Source organism: Pongo pygmaeus, chromosome 11, assembly GCF_028885625.2.
Source record: "Pongo pygmaeus isolate AG05252 chromosome 11, NHGRI_mPonPyg2-v2.0_pri, whole genome shotgun sequence".
NCBI lineage: Eukaryota > Metazoa > Chordata > Mammalia > Primates > Hominidae > Pongo > Pongo pygmaeus.
Window position 1 is genome coordinate 24582135 of NC_072384.2, and position 18886 is coordinate 24601020.

The 18886-nt window shown below is 53.6% G+C and overlaps 1 long non-coding RNA gene across 1 annotated transcript; it reads right to left on the reverse strand.

Annotated features, from left to right (window-relative positions):
* Positions 1-10867: 10867 nt before the first annotated feature.
* LOC134737753 (uncharacterized) lies at positions 10868-15647 on the reverse strand. Its single transcript, XR_010122967.1, has 2 exons — positions 15429-15647; positions 10868-11830 (listed from the first exon to the last, which is right to left on the reverse strand). It is a non-coding gene; the product is annotated as an uncharacterized LOC134737753 (long non-coding RNA).
* Positions 15648-18886: the final 3239 nt, after the last annotated feature.

The following is an 18886-nucleotide window of genomic DNA, read 5'->3' on the forward strand; positions in this document are numbered from 1 at the left end:
AAATGTGGAGCAAAGAAGGCAAGCAGGGAGAAGGGGATTATGTAATCCTCCAGCAGTGTGTGAGCTGAGTGAGGCAGTCCTCTGCAAGCCCCTTTTGCCGATGGAGAAAGTGAGACCCAGAGGGCTAACCCACCTTCCTCTGGGGACAGCGCTACAACTGAAGCTGAGCTGGTCCAGCCTGGTGCCATCTGCAGAAAGACTTACATGCATTTTCCCTCACAAGCTGTGAATGAAGGTGTAAGATCTGACCCATAACCAGCATCGGCTAGGAGCTGGACCAAGATTTCATGGAAAGTAAAACTCTAGACATTCACTCCCTTGGGTGTGAAATAAAACAACTCATCTCTAGTTTGCAGAGCACTAACTTCTTTATTATCTTATTCTCTTCTCACAACAACCGTGACAAACACATTATTATTTCCATTTTGCAATTTCAGAACCTGAGGCTGGGAGGGAGAATGCACTGCATTCTGCAGCTCTGGAGGAAGGAGATAGAGCCAGGTGGGCTGAGGCTGTTTCAGGCCTTCGTTGCTCTATCATGCAGCCTCTGGAGTCAACCACCAATCACCCAACACAACCCAGATATTAGCTCATTGGCCTGCTGAATCCCATTTCCTCTTCAAATGTGACCCGCCTCAACAAGCTCAGTCTGGAGCCCACTGGACTAAGACTGGATTTGGAGGGTGCCACCCTTTGGCTGGCCAGCCGCCAATCAGATACTTCTGCTAGACCTGACCTAAGTCTGCACAGGGAGCTGGGAGAACTGAGGCACGATGGAAGGGATATGAGCTGGAAGTCTGCAGGTGCTCAGAGCTTCCCAGGTTTCTCCCTCACTGCCCTGCCCTCTCTGCCCCTCCTTGAGGCCCTGAAAGCTATGAGCTCAGGAGCTTTCTCTCTCTTTATCCAAGGTTAGTAGAGTTTCCTGCACTGCGAAAGTCATGTACCCCAAGGCACCAAGGAAAGCAATCCTGTAGAATCCAGGGAGCCTGCATTCAGCTGCTGGGCCCCCAGTAACTGAAGGAAGGAAGGCCTTCCTCCCTTTGAGATGACAATTCTCTGGGGAGCAGAGTGCCTGCCTATTGCATATGCAATCTCGAGAGTGCTGAGGCCTGCAGCAGACATTTCCACCGCACGTGTGCTACCTGCTCTGCACCTGTCCTCACAGCCACCATGCCTCTGTATCCTCACTGCACTCATGGGTTCACACTTGAGTCTCCTCTCAGTTTATGCATTTGTGAAATGTTAGTGGAACGCCCTCTTTATGTCAGGCACCTTTTCGTGAGCACACATTTTAGGTTTCCTCCCAGCTTCTGACCCTGGAATCAGTTTTCCTATTAGCCTTGCTGCTTGGCCGTGGTGCTGACCCTTTCCTTGGCCAGAGTTTCTGCTTCCTCCTTCACATGTCAGGCTCTGGGCTGTTCCTCTGGTCTTGCTGTCCTCGCGGATCTGAGTTAAATGCCACCATCACCAGTCAATTCCTGGGAAGCTGGGTTGGGCCCATCCCTCTATTGGGCTCTGGGTACATTCCAGCCCTGCAAGCACAACCTGGCCTTCTGCTAGAATGGGTCACATAAAACAAGGCCAGCCTGGAGAATTCGTTGTGGGCCGGGCTTTGAGATGCTGCTGCAGAGCCAGGCCCTGGGAGCCTAGGCCATTTTCACAGTCTTCAGATATTCTCATGTCCCTCATCCTAGTCCCCTTCCCATCTGTATCCCATCCCTCCTGCAGGCTCTCTCCTTTCCTCTACCACCAAATAATCTTGAAGATGTGGTCTCCAAGGCCAACACCATTTTCACCCCATTCCCTCCGCCCTTCTGGGTCTGCCCCCACCAAGACTTCCTCTCCCACCCTCTCATGCCCCTACCCTTCCCCACTGGGACCCCTTCTTCCTTCCCCCAGGGCCCTCTCAGCCTCTGTGGCACTCCCTGATTCTTCCCTCCCCGACCACACCTTCATCTTCCCAGGAAGCACCAGTTCCCAGGACCTCCATTTACAGATGGGAAGACTGAGCTCAGAGAATATAAGCTGCCAGCGGACACACCACTGGGAAGTGGCGGAACCTCACCCAGGCTCTTCCCCTGCCATGCAGGCTGTCACTGAAATCACGCTGGGCCCTCACCATCCAAGCCGGTGGGCACCCCCCACAGAGCCACACTCTTGAAGGTGTTTCTCTACCCAATCTAAAGCAGGATGTCATTTTTCACCTCCACATTCCCGTCATCGTGCAGCAGGTTGCACATCTCCTCATTTCTGAGGAAGCCATTTGGGGCTGTGTTCTGTGAACGGCCTGTTGCTATTTGCTCGTGTTCCCCTGGGGTTGTTGATTTTCCGCTGACTGTAGGAGTGCTTTAGCATTTAAGGAAACTCACCCTTTGCCATATGTGTTGCAAATATTTTTTCTAGTTTTTTTTTTATAGTGGGATTTTAATATCACATGCAGTTGAATTTTCAATATTTATTTTCTGGCTTGACATTTAAAGTCAACCCAGCCAGCATCCTTCTGTGGTGTTCCTCTGGGCTTTTGGGGTGCGAGGTTTTCCCTGATCTTGCCCTTGGCTGTGTAGATGAATGCTGTCCATTTTCAGCTCTGCAGTGCTTGGAAAGCCAGCCTTCCTGTTAATGCTACCTTCAGCTTCCTCAAAAACAGGACGAAACCTACAGGTGAGCCTCTCCTCCTGGATTCCAGGTGAGGATGCCTAGAAACAGAGCAGGTGGCCCGTGTAAGTCCAGGGCAGTCCTTGGGGCACAGCAGCAGTGAGGCTTCAGGACACTAGATTTAGGGATGGTGAGTAGAAGGAATCTGGAGTGGTCTGTAGGCAGGAGAGGTCTGACTATGCCCAGAAGAGAGCGGAGGGCATTCCAAAGGGAGCAACAGAAAGAACAAAGGCGTGCAATAGGGCTGCTTACCTGTAGGACAGGTCATAGGTCTGCCTTGGCCGGCACAGGTTTCTATGAGGTGGGGCACACGGGTGGAGCACTGATGGTACAGCCTCAGGAGCCGCGAGGTGCCCTCCCACAGCGTGGGGCAGGCCCTGGGGGTCCCGGGGGTCCCTGGGGTCGCGGCAGTAGGGAAGGGGAGGAGCTGGAGCTTGGCAGGTCTGGCGATGCCCTAATTAAGCCGCGGGTACATTTCCCAGCCCAACTGTCAACCGTGCGCGGTGCGAGCCAAGAATGAATATTCCCAAAGCGCCAACAGAAGGAAGTGCTTCATAAAAACGGAGCCCGAGGGCGTGAAGGGAAAACAAGCCCTGTTCACACGCAGGCAGCAGCATCCGCTCGGCACGGCCCCCAGGAGGCGGAAACGCGCACGGTGACACCGCTGCAGGCGCCGGGAGCCCCCCGCGCAGATGTGGAGCGCTGGGGAGCTGGAGGCTCTTTTCTTGCCCAGCTCGTGCCCCTTCAGTGGCCGCCAGGGCTCCCCAGGGTCTTTCGGGGACCCAAGACGCAGGCCCCTCCCTCTGATGCCCCACGGGGCAAACGCCCCAGAGCAGGCGGCCTGCCTGAGGCTTTCCCCTTGCTAGGGGGAGGAGGCCCTTGCGGCCCTGGGAGTCCCGGCCTGGGCCTTCCTAATCCACTCCCCCTGTGTCTCCGTGTGGTGTGACCTTGGGCAAGTCGTTTTCCACCCCCTTGGAGCTTCTCTGTTTCCTTTTCTGAAAAATTGAGTTACACTCTTGGGTGGTTAGAAGGATGGACGGAGTCACGTGAATATCAATGGCTATAGTATCTTTCAATGAATGGTGGACATTCCAGGGACGAGGGAAGCGAAAAAGATGTTTTCAAAGGAATTTCTTTTCCTGCTCTGGGGAGTTCCTTCCTTTTCCGCTCTGCTTCTGTTCCTTCTTCCAGGTGCTGCCACAGTGACTGACGGAAGACTCTCGAAAGAGCTGATCACAGGCCACCCTCGGTCCAAACTCCTCCGGGGTGCCTTTACCCTCAAAGCAGTCAGGTTTCTGAGATGACAAAGCCCCTTTGACAGGCCCGTCAACTTCCCAGGCACCTACCAGGGCCCCAGCCAGGTCCACATCTAGAGCTTCCAGGACCCGCCATGTTGCTGGGCCCATTCCCGGCCCTTCTCTGTGTCTCCCTCTTTATAGAGGGAGGTAGGAATGTGGGCCTCGGGGCCAGGGACCTGGAGTTGATCTGAGCGTGATGGTCTGAATAGCACCTGGCCCACTGCAGGCCTCCATTGTTATTTCCTCTGTTATCTTCTCCATTGTTATTCCTTCAAGCTCAGTGTCACCTGTCTCTTTACCTGACAGGCTCTCTTGCTTGGCAGCTTGTGGGGCAGGTGCCAAGCCTCATTCATTACACTTCTCAGCATCTAACACAGTGCCTGGTGCACAGAAGATGAATTTAACTGGCAACGCAAATGGTGTTCCTGAGCAGCACCCACAAGAACAACTCTCCACAAAGATCCAACATCTAGAAAGCCTGAGGCTCCACCCCTGGTTCGTTCTTTGGAGAGGACTGGCTACATAATTTGCAGAATTCAGGGCAAAGTGAAAATGCAGGTCCCTTGTGAAAAAGTGAAAAATTTTAAGACGGTGACAACAGAGGATTAAACCCAGCATGGAGTCCCCTTCAGAGCAGGGGGCCCCTGTACAACCTCACAGATCACACATCTCTGAGGCAGCCTGCCTTTAGGTCAGGGGGTTAGGTGTCTACTATTAAAATACTGCCCCTTGCCCCCATCTGAGACACTGCCTGCAATGTGGTTACACTCAGCTGAAGGGCAACATTTCTTTTATTAGGAAAAAGCTTCTGAAAATCCTGGAATCAGTGGGCAAAGCCTTGGCCATTCTTCCAGACAGGTCAGTGAAACTCTGATTAAAAACAAAAAGGACCCTAAGTAAATTCTCCTTCAGGGTGAATCTTTAAGTCACAAGCTTCTCCGCCTCCCTGGCTTCCCCTTTGTCCTGTTAATCAGGCTTTCTTTCTGTGACTGTTATTTATTTAGAGGCAAGGTATTGCTCTGTCCAGGCTAGAGTGCAGTGGTTCCATCACGGCTCACTGTAGCCTCAATCTCCCAAGCTCAAGTGATCCTTCCACCTCAGCCTTGTGACTATTTATTGCTGGGCACCCACTATGTGCAAGCACTGCGCTAAACTCTAGGGCTAGAGCAGTGACCAGTGCCACTGAAGTTCCTGCCCTCCTTGGGGTCACATTGTAGTGGGGAGCACAGACGATAAATAAGGAGATGAATATGCAGTAAAAAGTGAGATGGTGCTACATGCTAGGTAGCCAAAAAAAAAAAAAAAAAAGGCAAGTAAGGAGCTAGAAAGTTGTGGGAGCCATAGTGGCAAAGTGATCGGGGAAGGCCTCCCTGAGGAGGGGCCTTCAGAACAGACACCTGGATGAAGGAAGGGCAGGCCACACTGAGGTGGGCAGTGTGTTCAGGGCTGAGGGAAGATCAGGCACAAAAGCTTGGAGGCAGGAATGTGACTGGCAAGGGCAGTCAGGGGCAGACAGGGGTAGTGTGGGAGGAAATGAGATCAGACAGGTCAGAGGGATCCAGAGCTGGCAGGGGCTTGTAGGCTTGGAGGAGTTTGGATCTGACACCAATGGCCAGAGGGCAAGAGATCCTTAGCATTATTGGCAGCAGGCAGACACTTTCCCTCCCAGAGATGACACTCAAAGTGTCTCTTTTCCTTGGCACACTGACTTGTGCTTGAGTAGTACCTCCTGGGAACCAGGGAAGATGCAGGGGACACAGGAAATGAGAGGGTGCTGGGTTCAAAGCTGTCTTCTGCTGTGACTGCTTTGGAACTTGGGTCCATTGCTTATACTCTCTGAATCTCAGACTTGTGTGCCCTGCAGCTTTGTCAGGAGGGCTCAGGGACATGACATACCTTATGGGCAGCCTGGCACACAGTGGGCACTCGGGAAACATTAGCTATTCGGGAAACATTATTGATACCCCTTTTCCCTTCTCCAGAGGGCTCACTGTTGGGTTTAATCCCAGCATCACTAGAATTCCAGGTCCCCTCCTTCTTGGGGAACAATAGTGTTTTGTCATATGCATTGTCTTCACATTTCCCTCCTGGAGTTCAGGGGAGGAAAGGGACTTAAGATTTGTTCAGTGCCAGCCCCCTGCCTGACACCTGCTACACACAAGTCCACATCATCCCCAGAAAGCCCAGGAAGTGGATACAATCATCTTATTTCATGGGCAAGGAAGCCGAGGCTCAGAGGGGCTAAGGGATGTATGCCATAGCTCATAGGTGGCAGTGCCAGCGTTCCAGTCCGGGCAGGACTGCAATCAGCCTGGTGGTGCTGGAGGCCAGTTGACCTTGTGTGACCCCACGGTTTTCCCGTGAAAGAAACGTGAGGACCAGTGCTTATACCCTGGGCCCCAGTGCTGGGGTCTGAATCCTGCCTGTGCTTCTTCTAGGGAAGTTACAGGGACAAACATTCAACATGCCTCAGTTTCCCCATCTGTAAAAGGAGAAGAATAACAATCCCTACCTTACATGATTATTGTGGGAATGAAATGAGAGTACTCATGCATGTACCTAGGACAGTCCCTGGCACACAGTAATTGCTCAAATAACCTTAACTATCGTATTATGCGAAAGTTGTGACCTGGCATTTTCTTAGTAATGCTTTCTGAATCAGATCCTTCAAGCCTACGCTTCCTTAGGCTGCCCCAGAGGCAAGGAACCGGGTGCCTCATCTGTGGCAGATTGTACTTTCACGGAGGACCACAGCAGCCTATCCCACCTCGCACGCTTTTCTGCATTGGCACTCTGCATTCCCCTTCAAGAAGTGGAGTCGCATTCCCCTTCAAGAAGTGGAGTCTTATTCCCCTCCTCCTTGGACCTGGAGCCAGAATTCATGTTCCATTCTTATCATGAGTCGGAAAAGGTCACTCAGCTTCCCCTTGCTTCTCTTGGGATGCTTGCTTTGGGGGAGCCAGCTGCCTCCTAAGAAGTCCAAGTGCCCCGGGACTGTCATTGTGGAGACTAGGAGCAGGTGCCGGATGTGCCTGCATGGCAGTGAAACCACACTGGACCCTCTAGACCAGCCCACCCACAGTTGATGCCATGGAGAGCGGAATAATTTTCCAGTGGAGCCCTGCCTGAATCTCCCAACAGAGGGGGAGCCCACAGGGTCAGCTGAGGTGGGTAACCAGGCAGGGTCAGGGCCTCCAGGGCACTCACACAGGGTCTGACCTGAACAGAAGGGGAGGTTCATTTAGGGCTGCCTCTGGGGATGACCCTGGGACTGCCCCCAGCCTGCTGCTTCCCACAGGGCTCCTGCCAGGGGCTGGGGGTGGGTTGTCCATCACAGACTCACCTGCTAGGAGGCCAGGGACTGGCAGCCCCGTGCCCCGGGAGAAATAGATGAGGAGAATGATTCATAGCCTGGCGTCCTCCAAAAAGGCTATAGTGGCCTCTGCCAGTTACTGTTGCCCCAAATTGCAGACCTAAGCCCTGCCTCTCCTTCTCCTTGGTGCGGTTGATAAATGGGTGGGGCAGATGCTGAAAGGGTCTCCAGGAGAGATGCGCCATGTGCTGCCGGGAGGGGTGGGGGCCTGAAGATTTCTCTAGCACTTTCCTCCAGCCGCTGGGATGGTGTCAAAGCACTCAAAGGAGGGGGACCCTTCCAGGGATCCAGAGACTTGCCCTTGTCTGTGCTGCTAACTGGGGAGGGAGGTTTTCTGATGAGGGGCTTTAATGAGTTCAGCATTCCATGCCCTGGCCTCTAACTTCTCCTGATGTCACCATTTCCTCCCACAAAGAAGGGCCTCAGTGTAAGGAATTCCAGGAGGGCCTCCCCTGGCATCAGCCTGTGTTAGTTCAGCATTCACTCAGCCGGAGAGCACTGAGCACTGCCCCGTGCCAGGCCCTTCTTGGGTCCTGGAAGTGCCAAGATGAACAGGGCCTGTCTGGGGGTTGGGGCACTGGAGCCAGCTCCCCACAGCTCCCAGAGCACTGTGCACCTCTTTCCAGCTCCATGTTCAGTGACATCTTGTGGGTAACCTGACAGTGGCCATGCGGGTATCCACCCCTCCAAAACAGGCAGACACTGAAACTCAGGCTTCTCCTGTCCCTCCTCAGAACCAGCTCAGCACTGGGCAAGGCCCCTTTCCTCGAGAAGCTCTGAATCTCTTTGTGAGACAGACCTCTGGTGACTGCATCACCTCCGCAGACTCCAGGTCAGTTCCTCAACGCTGAGGACGAGATGGGCCGTGTTTGTGGAGGAGTTGGGTTACCATGTCTCGTGCTAACTGTTACCATAGATCCAGGGATCTGTGCTTCTTTCCCACACAGTCCCAGGTTAGTGGCATGCCTCTCCCTTCAGAGTTGGGCCAATTGAGGCATCTGAAGGTCCAAGGCCTTGTTAAAGTCTCTGCGGCTTGTTGGGCTGCAGACAAAAGTTAATCTCGGTCTATTGGGCATTAGGGAACTTAGAAATCCTATGTCCAGACCTTTCATTTTTAAGTAGGCTACAGAATTCCAGAGTGGGGAAGGAACTTGCCTGCAGTCCCACAACAAGTTAGAGATAGAGGCATGAGGGCAAGTCAGCCCCTAATTGGGGCCTTAGCTAGGACTTCTCCTCACACCCCTTCCCTGCCCCTGGGATCCCTTCAGTGGCCGTCACTACCTTCCAAAGAGACTCCGCTTCCTAGAACGCAATCTACAAACCCCATGCTATGGGGCTGGTTTGTGTATAGAGTTAGATAAAGGGTTGGCCCCCACTCTGTCCCTGACCCCAGGGCCCCAGCTTTGAGAAGTGCCTCCTACCCTACTTGGCAGGGGTTGAGCCTGGTGCTTCCACACTTTGTACTTTGCTTTTCTCCTCACAGGGTCAATAGTTACTGTTTAATAGTGGCTGTTTCCCGGTGCTTGAGGTTCTGCATTTTGCCCTGTCTTTTGGGTCCTGGCATCAGGGAGGTAGCCTGGAGCCCACAGCAGCTACTGGGAAGACAGAGCGGCCTCAAGCAGAGATCTACTTAGGAGTCTTCCTGCCACACCTTTTCCCATATTCATATTTATACACATCCTCTTACTCCTATTCACATCTCCTCATCCAAAATGCCTTTCCTGAGTGCCAGCATCCTGCCAGGCACTGCCAGGGCTGGGAAGCAGAGAGGTGACTCAGCGAGGTGTGCTGCCCTCCCCAGACTCATCCCTCCACCTCCAGGGCTTCCTGTGAGGTGATAGCTCCCAGCATCCACTGCAGTGAGAGGTGGTCAAGTGACAAGGTAAGCAAGAGGCACACCAGGCCCAACTCAAAATCCTCTCCCTTTTTCTGTCTTCCAGTTGAAATCTGAAGATCGGGCAGAGAGCGCCACCCGCCAGCTGGGAACATCCACATGGAGCTTTGTGTGAGAGAGAAGTCAGCTTCTTGTATGAAGTCAAGACGTGGGCTGGGGGAGGTGTTTGCCACTGTAACTAACAGGTATCCTGTTAGTTATCCTGGCCTGGAGGAGCGTTCCATCTGGTACAGAACAGAGATAAGTAAACAGCCCATGGTGGGCTGGGGGAAACACAGGAGCCTGAAGATCCCTGGGCCTAGATGCAAGGCAAGGTAATCAGAGATGGCCCCATGGAGGAGGCGGCACCTATCGCCAGCACCAGGTCCAGCCGAGGGAGAATGGTGAGAGGCATTTCACCTCCATTTCTCTCCCGCAGTTCCTAGCTCTCCCTCTTTCAGGCACCAAAAGCCTCCTGCTGTCTTCTTTCCCACTGGCAGACGTGGGAAACAGCAGCCCATCCTCCTTTGGGGCCCATACTCCCCCACTCTCGGTGCCTGCGATTGCACTGGGAAAGGATGGTCGTGCTGAGGCCATGTCACTCCCTTGGCTGCAGAGCACTTGATTGCGTGATCCGAGATAGGCCAGTGGCAGGGAAGGAGGCAGGCACTGAGGCTAAGGGTGTTGTCTTTCCCCAGGGCCTTCTCAGCAGCCTGAGCAGGAGGTGAGCGTCTTTCTCGCCACTCTGGAGACCCAGCCCTCATAACCAGGAGATGGGCAGAGGCTGATCCGGAGGACCCTACAGGCCTTCTTCGCATGGACTGCCCTGGGCTTCACAGCTAAGCGAGCCAGTCAGAGCCCTTCCAGTTCCCACCGAGAGTTGTGACTCTTACACTCTTGCTTTTATTGGGAGATTTTCCCGGGTTGAGCTCCGATAAACTCATTTATATAGAGGCGCCAATTCATTCAGCATACCCCATTTGCACGTTACGCATGATCAAGGCCTCAGGCTGAGCCACATAGTTAATGGTGAATCTTCAGGACCATCAGTAGCAGTTGAGGGGGATGCTGGACGTCAGTTTCAGGATGGGGAGCTTGACTATGCCCACACACAGGCGAGAGAGAGAAGGGGTGCAGGGCATGCTGGGCTCTGTGCCAGCCCACTGATCATTAATAGAAGGGACAGAAGGGGCAGACCCCAACGATGGGGTGGAGTGGGCAGAAAACTCAAAGAGGCAATTCCCTACAATAGCGTTGGAAGACTGAAAAAGACAAGTGCCCTTCACATAGGCCATCAGTCCCTAGCCAGGGTGGGGACAGCTGGCCAGGAGTGAGAATATCCCCTACACGCCAGGTCTGCTGGGGCCCAGAGCCCATAGCCCCTGGGTCTGGGGTCTCCTCCCTGGGGGGCAGGCTGAGCTCCCTCTTCTCTGAAGAATGCCCAACTATTTGAGGTCCCGGGGTGCGAGGGAAGAGCAACACAGGAGGCAGGAGGCAGAGCCCAGGCCCAGGTGTGCCACTAACTCCAGAGACCTTGGGCAGCTCACCGCCCATCTCAGAGCCTCAAGCGCTGGTCCATGAAAACAAAGGTTTTTATTCATTTGGCTTTGTATATTTTTAGCCACTGTACCAGTCAGGGTAACGGAGGAAACAGATGACACACTCAAAGCCGAAGGACCTGAGAGTTTAATAAAGGAACTATTTACAAGTTGAGGCCAGGGTATAGGACACCACGAGGGGTCTGCTCCCTCCTCTAGGCCTAAAGGGATGAGGAAGCAGGGAAATAGTCCAGATCCCAGCAGGAGGGCCGAGTGGGGAGGGCCTCCTGCTGGGCCAGGGCCTCCTGATGGGCAAGACAGTCAGCCAGAGTGTGGCCACTACATGCCCCCTGCCAGGGAACCCCACTGGCCAAAACCAGCCAGCGCCAGAGCACAGGGACTCATTGATGTGGTCAGGCTCTGGGGCACAGAGAAGGGGCAGCAGGAGGGAGGCTCAGACGGGCAAGTGCAGGTAGTTTAGGGGACCTACTGCTTCGTGGGGCCACTGTGAGCGGGGGCGCTTTGCTAGGCGTTCCACAAGCATCATTTCACCAAAACTCAGCCTGAGAGCTGCAGAGAGGGCACCAAAGCCTGGCAGAGCCCAGGTTCTTTCCAAGGGGCCACATGGAGATTACTGTTGGCATTCTCCCGAAAAGTCACAAAGTTGTTCTGGAGCAAGTGAACTCCAAGCCTGTGAAAGGTGAAGATTGTTCCAACCTCTACATTCCTCGCTGGGTCACCACTGGGGGACCCAGAACCCTTGGTTTCTTCAACCCAGGTTTCACCGGCAGAATGATTTAAATGGCAATGGTGTGCAAGCAAAGACTGGCCAGGATAAAATCACAGCATGGGCAGGGTTTAGAGGTCGCTGTCCAAACTCAGAGACTGTCCTGAGGAACGCCTGGGGCTGGTCAGCAGCTCGGCAGGTTGGAAGGAGGCTGGGCCTGACGCAGCAGGAGGAGCCGGGAGCCCCAGGGGCTTGGCCTGCAGGAGCCAGGGTGGCCAGTCCTGGGGCTACTGCAAGGAGGCCACAGCAGGGTGCATCCTCAGTGGGTCAGGGCCAGAAGGCCCCTGGGAGCACTTGGTCCAGGCCCTGCAGGGGCAGACAGAGAAGACAGAGGGAAGGTGGGGGAGTCTCAGTGGCAGGCCAGGGCTCCCCAGCAATATACCAGGACTGCTCTGTCCCCAGGGAACATATGAAATGATGAATGCACAAAGCTCTGAAGGTAGATGCCTGGTTTCCCATCCTACTTCTAGTAGTAAGTTACTTCTCAGTTCCTCAGTTTTCTCCCCTGTAAAATGGGAATAACAGCAAAATTTGTCTAATAAGTGTGAACAAGCTCATCAATAGCAGGTTCTTAGGACAATATTCTTGCACATGTTGAGGCCTCAGTGATCCCAGACACTGTCATTAGCACTAGGCTCTGTGCTGCCCCCAGACTCATACCATCTCATTTATACCCCCAAGCACTTGGGGTCTGCCTGGTCCCCGAGCCTGTGCTCAGAGCCACTGCCCTAGCTGCCTCCTAGTTGGGCGACTACTCCACACTCAGGTCTGTGTGACACATTTGTCCATCGTCCAGGCTGATCTTTGCTGTAAAATTATTGGCTGTTTTCTTTTGAGAAACAATCTGGTGCCATGGAGGGATCTCCATTTTCTCATCTGAAAAATTGACTTCTGAAAAGAAATATACTGTTATATGCTAACGTGTTGGATGCCCTGCCAGGCTCTAAAAAGACCAATTTTCCTTCCTTCCCAGTGGTACCTGCAGACTCTCAGAACAGCCGTGGTGCTTAGACTTATGAGCCCTGCCAGGCTGTGTCCCTGGGTTACTGAGTCAGGCTGTCTGGGGGTAGGGGAGTGCGATCTCCACTCTACACAAACACTTCAGGTGGCCCTGCAGGCAGGCAGCACTCTCCCCCTGTGCCTCCAGGCCAGGGTCTCTTAACCAAAGGGGCCTGGAGGAGGCTGTGGGGAGGAGGCCTCATCTCATCTGGGGCAAAAGAGCTATGGTTGCAGGACGAGCAGACTTGAAGTCGGGCAGTCCTGGTCTGCACCTGGGCTGAGCCACACACTGGCTGATGACCTTGAGTAAGTCATTTCACCTCCTTGAGTCTTGCTTCCCTCCTCCGCCAAATGCGGATAACCCCTCTAACATTGTAGGGCAGTTAAAAAAGAAACCATGTAGGTCTGTGTTATCTGGACCACGTGGAAGCTCCGTCCCATGGAAACACCCTTTGGCTCTCCCTGCAGAGCGGATGGGGGTGTGAAAAGAAAAATGCTCTCCCCAGAGGTGGAATCTTAGCCCAGGTGCCCCTGGCCGGCTGGCAGAGGAGGGGTTAATGATGACTGTGTCCACAGAACAATAAGTGACCGGTGGTGGAAATGCTGAACTATGATGATGGAGCTGACAGAGGCTATTTTTGGAGGTCAAACCGCATGGAGTAATAGGATTGGAGCAGAGGCAAGCGTGACCAGAGCCGATGTTCTCAGCTACCGAGGCAACAGCCGGCTGGCCTGCGCCAAACAAAACACTCTGCCGCTCCTTTCTCCCCACGGGTTTTATCTTGACCTTCAAGCAAGCTACCCTTGCCAGCACCAAGAAAAAGATTGCTTTAGATTTCCTAACTGTGGTGTTCTTCAGACTCACTGCTCCCACACCCTATGACTTCGGCTTGGTGTCCACTGTGCAGTGGGGAAACTGAGGTGGGGTGGGGCAGGGGCAAGCACATCCCAGCAGAGGTGGCCTGGGGGGAAGGGAGCTCCTGTGTCTGACTCCAGGCATGAGTCAGGGTAGTCTAAGGGCTGTCAGCCCCCGGTCCTCCCTGAGTAACCCGCAGCTTGATGGGTAGCCCAGGATCCAGCCTCCTTCTCTGTCACACCCGTGCCTTCTATCTGTCAAAACGCCATGCTGGGGAGATGATCCCTTTCTGCCCTATACACCTGGAAACTGCATCAGGCTTCGATTTTCTGCTGTCACTGAAATCTCCCTGGAAGAGGAAGGCATGGGGAACTCCTGCTCTGGGGGCAAATTCAGTCTAGCTGGGCATTAAGAGCGGCTTGAGAGGGAGTAAGACGAGGAACATCTCCACGTGTGCCCAGTGGTAAGGCCGAGGCTACACCAGGCATTTACTCTGTTAATCCTCATATCTTTGTGACATAGACGTCATTGTTCCTATGCCACAGGCATTCGGCCACTTGCTAAGAAGTGGCAGGGGCCCTTTGCCCTCTACCCCGGTGCCAGAAGATCCTTGGGCCCAGATGGGGGCCCCCTCCACACACTCCTGTGTTCATCGGGTGCTCTTACTGGGACATCTCCAGGGCAGATTGACATATATAATGGAATAGTACATTTAAAATGTGGGAATGCCTTCGGTGTTTTTCTTTTCTTCCCTATTGGTGACCTTCCCACTAGTCTGCCAGAGGCCCAAGCCTCCAGGAGGATCAGGGTTGTTACAAGACACAAAGAGAAAGTGAGCACCTAGCCAGACTAGGATCTCCAGGCCCACAGCAAGAGGGGTTTGAAAGCCAGGCTTCCCTGCAGGGGAAAAAGCTTTCTACATCTGCACGTTGCCCTTTCTATATCAAGTGCAATGCCTGCAGGTCTGAGCGTGAGGTTTACTCTAAGACCGTGTAGGGTAAAGGACACAGAATGTGACAAGAAGGTGAACTGGGACTGCATAAGACATCAGAAGGGAGACACGTGAGGCTGCACCCAGGAGAGGGTAAGAAACTTCCTAGATCCAAGGGAATGCTGACCCTGCCCCCTCCCCTGCCCCCTGTGCTTCTGGTGCCAAAGACCCCAACTCTACAACATCAGGCTGCTACCCAGAGTATATGGTGGTGGGAGGTTCAGGAAGTACCAGAGCGGCCTTGCCTAGCACCCCCAGGATCCTAGGCTCCCAACTGTGTGGAAGGGGGACCAGACGGAGCTGAGAGTGGCGGGTGCCCTATAGTCAAAACTGCAGAGCAGCCAGCCATGCCAAGGGTCATTGGGGTCATAGCTAGACCTCCAGGTGGCAGCTCCAGAATAGGGGACCCAGCCACAGGGCCCAGAGCAATACTCCTGCATGGCTTAGGTGTAGTAAACAGACCTCAGGACTCCCCCACTCCCCGCCCCAACCCTTCCGGCCCCAGGACTGCAGGGCGTGTTGCAAGCAAGATGGCCCGACCCAACACCCCAGGGCCACCAGGCCCCTCCACTGCAGCCTGGCAAAGAGGGAGTGGGAGGAAGCGTGTCCTCCTGAGAGCAGAGACAGCCCTGCAGCAGCTCTGACCTTTGAAAAGTCAGGTACTTAGCTACAAGAGATAGACTGAACTTGAACTAGGATGTTTAACTCTCACTTGCCCAGCAGGATGAGGTCAGATGGGGTGTTATTTGTGTGGTGGTGGGGGGGGGTGGTGGGGGACACTGTGTACATTTGGAGCCCCTGTCCCAGCTTGGGAGGGCCAAACAACATCCCTGAGCTCAGCAGCAGCTGGGCCTGAGTTTACTCCAAAGCTATATCCGAGGGGCAGGTTTGCTGAGCAAATGAAGAGTGCAAACAAGATTGCAGGGGGATTGTTTAAACGCTTTGGGCAAACAAACTTCCCTAGCCCCCGGGGCTCCCCTGGAAGCACCTATTGGCAGGCAAACAAAGGATGCACTAATTTATCCCTTCACTGAGGCCCCGCCCCTAGAGATACTCACCCCTCCCCCGAGCCCCCACCACAGTCACTCGTTATCCTTGATAAGGCTGCAGTGTGGAGAGTTCTGCCCTCTGCTGTCCCTCCATCCTCCTGCCACAGGGAGGACGAATTAATGAGGTGTCCATGTGACCCGCCCTCCTCTTGTTTAATGTACGGCAGAGGTCAGAGTCACAGAACAGTGGCCCCGTGTCGTCCGGGCTTGTCCAGAGGGGGAAGAAATGGCTGATCTGGGGTTTTATGTTTCTATTAATACCTACCCGAGCACAAATGCATTGTGACTCAGCCTCCTCATGCGCAGGTGCTCAGGCGCCCGGCCCCTCCTTCCCTCTGCCCACCTCGCCCCCAGGGGTCACCTGCTGGGCTGGCGGTTGGAGTGCAGGTTCTGCCCCTCACCCACTGAGACATAACTTGGGCAGTGGGTCCCTAAACCAGCATTTCAATAAGCATTTCTGGTGATGTTTCTGCTGCATACAGGAGTTGAGGAACCACCAGCACCGTTTGGTTCTGGACATCTACTTTTTTTGTTGATTGAGTGAAAATTGACTGAATCAATGCAAGAAGAAATGAGCTATCCTGCCAGTCTTGCCAAGTGGGGTCCTGAGTGCTCCACGCTGACCAGCTGCATGGCCTTGAACCAGGTCTCTACCTCCTTTCCTCACATGTGGAGTGGGTTTGGGGGAAGGTTTAATGAGATAATCCACTTAAAAATCGTGCAGAGCGCCCAACACAAGTGCTAGGGAGTGAGAGATACATAACCAACTTTATGGAGGTGTAATTCGCATACAATAAAATGCACCCTTTGAAGTGTACAACTCAATGATTGCAATATATTTTATGGCATGCAATTGTATTAGACATAGTAGCACTTGTATTAATTTCCCTTAATGCCCAGGTTGTCCTGAGTGGGACCCACAGGGCCTTTTGCCTATCAAGGTTTGAACACTCTTCTTAACAGGAAAGCCAGGGTGATCCCTGAGCCCTAGAACTCTTCTTCTAGCCAAGTGTCTCATCTGGGGACCTGGCTTCCTGCCCCTCCCTGTAGCGGTAGGACCACAGCAGATAAGTCAGGCACACTGAGGCACTGTGGGTCACCACGTGGGAAAAAGTGTCTGCACCCATACCCTGAGGTCCTCGGAGGGCTCTAGGGTTAAATGGGTAGTGGTGGGGACAGGAATGCTGGGCTCCCTTCACCACCAGCTCTCCAGCCATCCTGCCCTCATCCTGACTGTGAGGAGAGAGCACAGAGGGTGCCTTGTCCCTTCACTGCTACCCCTTCACGGGGGCTTCTGGGCTACAGAGGCAGGTCACCTGAGGACTTCCAGAAAGGAGGCGTGGAAGGGGGCATCAGGGTGACCCAGCCCCCTCCTAGCAGGCCTATGCTGGACTATTTTTACTTCAAGATGTCCTTTAGCAGCTAAACGAGTCTCCTTTCCCACCTTTCCTTGGGCCCTAATCTCTGAGCTGACTGTGCTGCCTTGTCTGGCTCTGGCATCGTCAGTCTGTGTCTCTGTTTATTTTTTTATTTTTATTTTTTAATTTTTTTTTAAACAGAGTTTCGCTCTTGATGCCCAGGCTGGAGTGCAATGGCCCAGTCTCTACTCACTGCAGCCTCTGTCTTCCGGGTTCAAGCAATTCTCATGCCTCAGCCTCCCGAATAGCTGGGATTACAGGCACCCACCACCATGCCTGGCTAATTTTTTTGTATTTTTGGTAGAGACAGGGTTTGGCCATGTTGGCCAGGCTGGTCTCAAACTCCTGACTTCAGGTGATCCGCCCGCCTCTGCCTCCCAAAGTGCTGGGATTACAGGCATGAGTCACCGTGCCTGGCCCAGCCTGCTCCTCTGTACTGTACAGGTGCCAGAGGCACGGGACTCTGTGCACGTGTGCAGGAATGTGTGCATGTGTGTATGTGGCGTGTGTCTGTAGGACTCTGTGTAGCACGTATGGGATGCATGCATGTGTGTATGTGTGCATGTATCTCCATGTGCAAGAATACACATCTGCAAACACACTTGCATACATGAGTATGATTTCTGGTGTGCACACACACATATGCTTGAATGCTTGAGCCTATGCACATGAGTGTGCAAGGGTGCATGTGCAAGAGGATTCTGTCTATACAAACTCAGATGATGCCAGGTGAGTGACGACCTCAGCTGTCAGACCAATGTTCAGGAATGCAGAAGGCGAAGGGAGCCCTGTTGTGTCAGTGGAGGAGACGGTTCCCGCCTGGAGGGCTGCCCTGTGCCCTCTGTTTTCCCACTCCTCAGAATGTTAATAAATCTGTTGAGTCCAGATCTGGCACCAGACTAAGTGCTTTGCCGCGCCATCTCATCTAATAATCATAGCAGCAACCTGAGGATGCATTATTATCCCCATTTCACAGATGAAGGGTCTAAGGCCCACAGATTAACTTGAAGTAGCAGCAGAATCAGATCTGACTGGTTTCAGAGTCTTTGCTTTGTGTTGCTCTGTGTTGTTTGGGTACAGTGATTGGAGATAGACACACAGAGACACACACACTGTACATTTAATAGTGCAGACCCAGCACCAGTCAGTTGCTCTTATTGTTTGTGAGGACATCAGGAGTATAGCCTTGCTGGGAAGGTCAGTGAAGGAGGAGCGGGGCTGGACTTGAGTGCAAATGCTTAACTTGGAAAACTGGCCTGAAAGGGTGGGCAGGCAGTGGACATTAGGGCTCCGTGGGAACTTCATGCTGAAGATACCCCGAAATGAGAGTGAGCAGTCTCCTTCCATCCAGAAGACAAGCCCAGCCCCTGCTTGGAGGGCCCCCAGTGTAGTCCTAAACCCTAGGTGAGAATACATCCCTGGAAAGGGAAGTTTCCCCTTGCCTGCTCTCCACCAGCCTTGGAGAGACCCCGTGGTGCCCCATCACACCTCTGTCATCCAGGCCAGCAGCCGCAGGAAAGAGAAAGGGAGGGAGGGACTCTGCCTGGAGCCCCTTGGAAAACAAACAGCTGCGCTTTGTGCTGTTGAACCAAAGAGACAGGTCAAACCGCTAAACCTCCCTTCTCTCCTGTTGGCCATAAAACTAATTAGCCCTGGAGATGGTAATGGCTGTAAACCAAGTACCAGGGCTCCTTCAGAGGGTTCTCGGGTCATCACAGTCGTAAATCAGCATGTGGTGAGGCCAGCACTTGAGTTTCTGTGCAGCACTGTCAGAATGGGCAAGGGCAGGGGTCCTGGCTCAGGCGGGGGCTCTTTCCACACCAGCTTTTTGAAGACTCCCAATTCCCCAGCAAGAAGATGGCTTTGTGCCCACTTTAGATGAGTAGCAAAGTCAATGAGGGCTGGGCAGAGGGTCATAAGCCGCCTGTCTGAGTTCTGCTCCTGGGGTCAGGTTGCCCTCCATCGTCAGGAGATCCTGGTGGAAGGCCTTAAAGGGTCCTTGCAGCCTTTGCAGCTCAGGGATGAGCCCTTGGCTCCTCCACCATCCTG